Source organism: Oryzias melastigma, linkage group LG14 (genome assembly GCF_002922805.2).
Source record: "Oryzias melastigma strain HK-1 linkage group LG14, ASM292280v2, whole genome shotgun sequence".
Lineage (NCBI taxonomy): Eukaryota > Metazoa > Chordata > Actinopteri > Beloniformes > Adrianichthyidae > Oryzias > Oryzias melastigma.
Window position 1 is genome coordinate 2,560,853 of NC_050525.1, and position 7,560 is coordinate 2,568,412.

The window sequence follows — 7,560 nt, forward strand, 5'->3', positions numbered from 1 at the left end:
CACTCTGCTGTTGCCATGGATTCGCAGATCAAGGAAACCCCATGCATGTGTGTCACATTAACAAAGCTCCCTTCAGACTTCAGGGTACCACTCTGGTCAAACCTTAAGGCCCATGCAAAACTCTGGGAAAATTAGCTATTAAATTAGCTATTAAAGTACATTTTAAAACTTCACTCCGCTTTTTTGTCCCACATATCTCCTCCTGTGCAGCTAGGTGAATAGTAACTGCCTCATCCAAGTATTGGTGCACTGGTCCTTTTAAAAGCACAAATGAAAGCTCTGTCTTTGCCTTAAGGAAGGACTGAGGAGGACCAACACAGATCCAGAGCCAAGACGGAAAGCAACAAAAGATGCTCTACTTGCTCCATTTCTTACAGCTTGCCTCACATTTTTGGATCCTCCTTCTCTACATTAGGCAGGAAAGAACAGACAATCTTTCACTTCCAACTCTGAACAGTTAATGCCACATGTACGGTGCCTTGCACACCCTTTTACTTTTACTTCCTGCATTTTATTTCATTTGTAAAAATACACTCTAGTCACCTGTAACCTGCTGTAGCCCAACCTTTGAACAGTAATGGAAGTTACTTATTGACTTTGTGTGGGTTTTTGCTCATGTGACACAGCCAGAAGTTAAGATTGTCTTTAGTTACTAATATATGATAAATCCCAGTGGATTATTTCACTCTAAATTATTTTGTGTTTTCAGTCTAAGGAAGTGACACTTGCTTTTCCTGCAAATAGCAACTACATTTATATTAAATTTCATTTGTTTACGCAAATAGGCCTATAAAATAAAATAAAAAACATGAGTTTTACACGTTTAAATTGAAACAGTGTGTGTTTTAACAGCCTTACCATTCCTCTAATTTGCCATCTACTGGACTATTGTCAGAATTAACCAAACATTAGTTCCCTATCAAAGGCCTCTTTGGGCTCATCAGGTTTTTTTGGGTCTGTCCCAGCTCTCTTTAGGTAGAAGTGGGGTAAAACCTGCCCAGGTCCCCAGTCTTTCTGTAGTTCAAAGCAACCCATGGAACCAGCCTTTAGACTGGGGCAGGAAGCCAGAGGTCCCAGAAAAAAATCAATACAAGCAGAGGCCCACAGCCTGGAGTTCTGCTTCCCACGAGCAACAGCGTGAAGCACCACACGGCCATGCAGATCTGAACTGACTCTCAAAATAAAACAGTTTCTGTTGCAGAGCTTGGTCATGACATTTTTAGTCTGGTAAAGACTCAGACTTTATTCAATTCTTGAGTAGCTTAAATGGTAAAACACTTGTATGCAATCAATAACATATTTAATTGTTATATTTCCTGTGATTGATGATAAAAAGTAATGTGAAGAAGCAACTTATATAATTCCACTCCTATCATGTTTTCCCTCACTATTATTATTATTAGTTTTTTACATTGTTATATTCCGCTTTAACCTTTAACTAGAATTGTTTTTATGTTACCTGTCCAAGTCCAAATCATTTAAAAATCCCTACGTATTAATAATATCAAATAACATGATGAGGTGCTGTCTGAACACAAAAACACTTTAGGGGTGGTGAAATGACTCCCAGGAAAAAGAGATCAGTAATAAGCCCATCTTTGGTTTGAATTCAGAATTTTGTAGTAAACAATAATGTGGACACACTCCTTCAGAAACTCTTCAGTAGTCTATATAGACTACTGATGTATTATTTTTGATCAGGACATCTTGAGTTTAAAGTGAGGACGCCCTCTCCTTAATGGCAACTGATTACTTACCTTTGTCAGACATTAGGTGGCGTCACTGTCTTGTTTGTATTAAAGACCCACTCTGATGAAAATGCTGTTTTGGTGTTTTTAACATGTTCTTGTTACCTTTTTACATAAAAACAAAGAAAATTACGCTTAAAATGGCATTTCTGAGTATTTCCTTATTCAGTTCCCCGTGAATCAAGAGCAGATGAAAAAATGCAGTTAGAAAAAGATCATGTTTACCTTCTAAGGCAGGCCAAAAGATCCATGCTGCCATTCTGATGCATCCACTGTCAGACAAATAGATCCATGAACGTTTTTGTTTTCCTCGTCCGAGCTGAAATCTGGATTTATACTATACAAATGGATAGATCTGATATTGATCACCATTTTTGTTTCCCTGCTAATGCTACGTTTGTGAAGGACTGTAAGCTAGCAGGAGAGCATGTAAACAGATTGATGATAGGAAGGGTGGTGGGATTACTTCACTCCAATAGTCCTACCCACCACTCAGAGGTGAATTTCAAATGAACGCCTTCTGCTCTGCAGAAACTATCGGTATGTCCTAGAAAACGACCCAGGTTTGCAAAAACACTGGTCCAAACTCCTACAAAGTTCTAATTCCTGTGGGAGAATTTTGGGTCAGAAAACCAGAACTTTTGTTTTTACAGTTTTTGATTCACTCCATCTGCATGAATGTGGATAAAAACCTTCATGGATGAAAACAATTCTGTGGTTTAGGAGATGAAACATTGATTAAACCTGTTCTGTTTTACTTACTTAACAGAATAAATGAGTAATTTCTGCAACCAAGGTGTTGTTTACGTTCTTATAATTTGAACATCTTGCATTGTGTTTTAAAAATGATATCAGTTTAAAATAACAAATATCTTTGTGTTCTCTTGCAACCCTGACGTGGAAACCTAAAATACCTTTGTTATACTCTCCACAAGAAAGAAAAATCCACTGAAGAGGAAGGTAACTGGTTTCAGTACAGGCCCTTGTGGAACTCCAACACTATCTCTGCCACATGGAACACCACAATCCAAACCATTCTGTTTTATCTATAGATTTGATGTCAAATGTTTCTTCTCCAACCCCAAATCCTTCCAGAAGATGATCACCCCGACTGAATCTGCTCAATCTGAATGTACTTTCCTGTTCACAATTTTGGATAGAGCTCTCCATCATTTTTAGGTTTGCATAGTTAACACGAGAAGACATCTGGGTCATTGGGTCAATTTTAAAACATCATTCAAATACATTTGTTTGATGTTATGGAGACACCTGAGCTACTACACTGTTAATTGTTTTTAATAAATTGGATAAAAAAAATGGAATTTGGGACATTTTTTCTTGGTTTGAAGTTTTCTAATATTACATGTTAACACTGTGAGAACATTTTAGCTGTTCAGCACTTTGAAATAAGTCAAAATTTTCTGCTCTTTACTCAGTTTTTCTATTCTTTTTCTTAAAATTGTGTTGGTTTCTCAGCAAACTATTATAGTTCTCTTGGAAATGTTAAAACAACCCTGTATATGTATTTCTTCATGTGTGCAATGTTGGGTGTGGTAGCTGTTCAAGGAGTAATTTAATTTTACTTTTTTACAGTCCTTCCTGTCCCTGCAGTATTTTCTGATTATAAAAAACAGCAATAACATGAATGTTTGGACCGTTGTTGAGAACCTTAGAAGGAAAATATAAGAATGATAAATACTTATTTAGTGCTTTTCTATCTTCCTCAAAGGCCCAAAGCACTTGGAAGTCACAGTCCCATTCACACGCTGATGGTGGCTCCACTGCTGAACACTGTCGCCAACCTTCCACCAGAGGCAATGCAGGGTTCAGAGTCTTGCCCAAGAACACTTAGATACACAGGTAGAGAAGGCAGGAATTGAACCCACTATCTTCCAATCAGAGATCGACTGCCCTGCCACTGCACCACTTACTGAGGGCTGTCTGGTCTATGTATGAACAGAGCGGGAGTTCGGTTCGCATGGTCGGCAGTAAGTCAGACCTGTTCCTGGTGCACACCAATTTTCTATTTCAAGTTTTCGATCAGGTTAATGAGGATGGAAGGAATTTTCTGTTTAGATTTCCTTCAGTTTACAGCCAGTGGAGCCCTTCAAAGACGTGGAGTTTAACCTACAGACAACTGGATGATACATTAAAAAAATTCATGTGAAACTGAATCTATCATTTTTTTCTGTAAATACTTTGACTTTTACTGAAAATGTGTTTATTTGCTAACCGTTGTGAACTGTGATGACTCTCAGAACTGGTGAGTGCAGCAGTTTTGATTAGAGCAAACATTCTCAAGTTCACACATACAGGGTTAACTGTTAAAGTCACTCGAGGGGAGGAGTCAGCGCTGTGCAGCGGTAACACACTTCATCCCTGTTTGTGGTTTGATGACCCCGCTGAATTCAACATGGAATCCAAAGGCGGTAAGGAATTTCAGCTTTGTTTACTGTTATGTTTCATAATACATGTATCCCAGCCTCATCCTTGTCCAAGTGTCCGGTAGAGCAACATGTTTCTCTGAAGTCCAAACTCTCTGTTGCTTGTCTTAATTGAACAGGGATACATTATCCAATTAAAGGCTTTGATTTAAAAAAAACTTCAAAAAGTACAGTAATTTTTACATTTTGGTGATCAGTTTACCCACCATGTGGGAACTGAAGGATAAATATTCAAGTGCACTGAATCAGATCAGCTGGTGCAGGATGTCTTTGTATCTGCAGGTGACAATGACCCTCATGCAACTAAAACAAGGGTTTATGGATGAGCAAAAACTTTCCCATGATGTTCAGGGCTACCAAATCAGAATAAAAGTTGGATTTTTTTTCTGGGTTTTCGTCTTTGTCTTTAAGCTCACACTGTTTTTTTGGCGTCACAAGGACTCCGTGTCAGTGACATGTTGGACTGAACAGATAAGACGAGTTACAGATTACAGGCAGCAGGCAGCTCAGTGCTGCAGCGGAGCACATTTTCATATTTCCAAAAGCTCCTGTGGGAGAAAAGGATGAGCAAAACATGCTTAGTTAGGATACATGGAGCTTTATTTCCGAGAGAAACATAAAATATAATTCTAAATTTAAAAAACAGATTCAAATGTTACACAGCTATCAGCAATGTGAAAGCAAACTTTAAAAGACACAACTTTTATGTTCATGTTTGCCGTAAAAGTGTTTCCATGTTTTATAGTGCCCCTCCTGTTTAAAGGGGACAAAGAGTACAGATAATGACAAAAAAGTCAAACCCTGTTATATGGCGACTCAGGTGATGGTCAAAGTCAGCAAATCTGTCGTTCAGGGCTCAGATAGCACTGCTGCTGCTGAGACCAGCCATCCCAGCGCTGCTCGCAGTAAACTTACAGTTCGTGCACCATACTGTATCTGACATGCAATCGTCACGTGTGTGCTGTGTGACAGCTCTGCAGCTTGTCAGTCAAGTGTTACATCAACAGGCCCCTCAGAAAAAAGTCAAAAGCTCCTACCCCACTGATGGAGCTTCTTTAAAAAAGCGACATAAAAAATGGGCCAAGAAAAATTGTCTTACTAAGAAATCTTAGGAAACATTTCTAGTCCCTAAAACATGTTTCTCTTGAAAAGTGTTCTCAATAAAATTGTTTGCCTTGCAAGCAGAAAACAAGACATTTTTTCTTGAAGCAAGTCTTTTTACTTTCTTAACCCTTGTGCTATCCTAGACAAGATTTTTTATCTTCATTGGTGTCTGTGACAGACATAAAATCCGGTCCACCTTTGTCTTTAATGTAAGTGTGGGGTCATCTGGACCCCATAAGAGAGCACAAGGGCTAGGATTGCATTTTTGCAGCTCATAAATTGTGAATTGTATGTTGCTAACATCTCTTACGCTGTGTGTTGTCTGTCTTTCATGCTTTGCTGGAAATCACCGGTTTGACAGAGTAAGTGAGCTTTTCTTTGTTTCAGTTCCTATGCAGTCGGTGAAACATCCGGCTCGTCAGACCAAACAGCAAAATGCAAATGTCATCATAAAGAATGAAAATGAGCAGGACACATGGATTTTTAACTCATTACCACAAGTCTCACCAAATGGTCGTAATGGGATTCAAAAATGTTGTCATATATGACAACATTCCTTCTGCAACTGCTTATTTCAACATTTATTTTCTCAATTTTAGTGCCAAAGCAATTGGAATCAAGCTCCTACATCCTAGTTTTTTTCACCTCATTGCTTTAAATAAGGGCTTTTGCCTGCTTCCAATGTTTATTCTATTTACTTAGACACTCACTCCATTGAAAGTTGTATTTTGGTGTCTTAAAATGTCTTGGTGGCATTTTCTGATGATGGAGGACACATATATATATATATATATAAAGAAAAATAGCATTTCTGAGTATTTCTTTGTTCAAATTGTGGTGAATCAGGAGCAGACAAAAAAAAAAAACGTTTGAAAAAGATTCTATTTTTATGTATTCTTATTGAGACTTTAAAACAGATACAGAATTAAAACAAAGTTCAAGATTCAAAACTCACAATATTTTGTATAAAGTTAAAGGAAAAAACAGCGATGAGCATAACTTCAAAGAATAGAATAGAATAGAATAGAATAGAATAGAATAGAATAGAATAGAATAGAATAGAATAGAATAGAATAGAAAATACTTTATTAATCCCTTTGGAAGTCTTCAGGGAAATTCAGGAAGAAGTCTTTATACAAGTATATAATCATTACAAAATAAGATATAAAACAGGAAAAACATTTAAAAAGTAATAATAATAACACATTTAAAACTAAACAAACAAAAAAGGAGTTCCACAGATCATCCAACCCACCTCACCCTTCCCTCCCAAAATCCCACAGAATGATTACAGTTGGTGTTGGTCCATGATCAGTTAAATAGCTGTGTGTGGTTTGAGTCAGTAAGAAATGAAGTAAAGGGTGTCCAAATCTTTTCAAATAGTTGGGTTCTGATCTCCAGCATGTCTCTTAGCCTTTCATAGTGAAGAGTGTTCATTATTTTATCCAGCCACATTTTCATTGTTGGAGTTAGTGTACCTTTCCATAACATCAAAATTATTTCCAGGCTGTAATGAGGCAGTAAGAAAGGAAACATTGTTGAGCCTTACTTAACTTCTTATGAAGTTTTGACACATTTAGAATCACAAGAACAGGTTCTGGCTGTAGTACATCATTTATGACTACTGATAGAGTCCAGAATATCTCCTTCCAGTGTGGCTGTAGTCTTGGACACGGTGCAAAGCTATGAAGGAGCGTTGCTGCAGAAGTTTGACATTAGTCACACAAGGTGTTACCTCTGGCACTATGCTATTCAACTTCTGTTTTTAATAATTTAGCCTGTGGAGAATTGTAAACTGCATAAGGTGGTGCTTGGCATTATTTGAACATTTATAATTGTGTAAGGACATTTCTCCATATCTCTCTAGGAATTAGTGCCCCTATCCCCTCTTCCCATTCTGCCTAATAGACTTGTTTAAGGAGAGCTGATTGGTAGTAAAATATTATATTTCTAGGAAATCATAGAAGTTTGACTGCAGCTTAAAGTATCCATCTATTGTGTCAACTTCATTGTTTCAGATATGTTTTTCTGTCATTTCTAATTTAATTTTAATTTTCAAGATCATATTTACTAAAGAGTTGAGAAAATGGGGCAAAAGTATTCTCTATGTCCAAGTCAACAACATTAGATATATACTGCTCACAAAAATTAAAGGAGCCCTTTAAAGAAACACATGAGATACATCAGATCTCAATATGAAGTTGGATATCTATACAAATAACGACAGGACAGTGTCTTAGGAACAAAAGGATGCCAAGTCTTTT

General features: G+C 37.3%; 1 protein-coding gene across 4 annotated transcripts in view; it reads left to right on the forward strand.

The window, feature by feature from the left end:
• The first annotated feature begins 4,088 nt into the window (after positions 1-4,088).
• pdzd3b (PDZ domain containing 3b) overlaps positions 4,089-7,560 on the forward strand; it is an 18,949-nt gene continuing 15,477 nt past the window's right edge. For 2 of the 4 annotated variants that reach the window (XM_024261506.2, XM_024261513.2), the window contains exon 1: positions 4,089-4,177. The gene's annotated coding sequence lies outside the window, so the exon portion shown is untranslated. The remainder of the gene's footprint in view (positions 4,178-7,560) is intronic. The other 2 variants (XM_036215332.1, XM_024261518.2) reach the window with 2 other exon arrangements.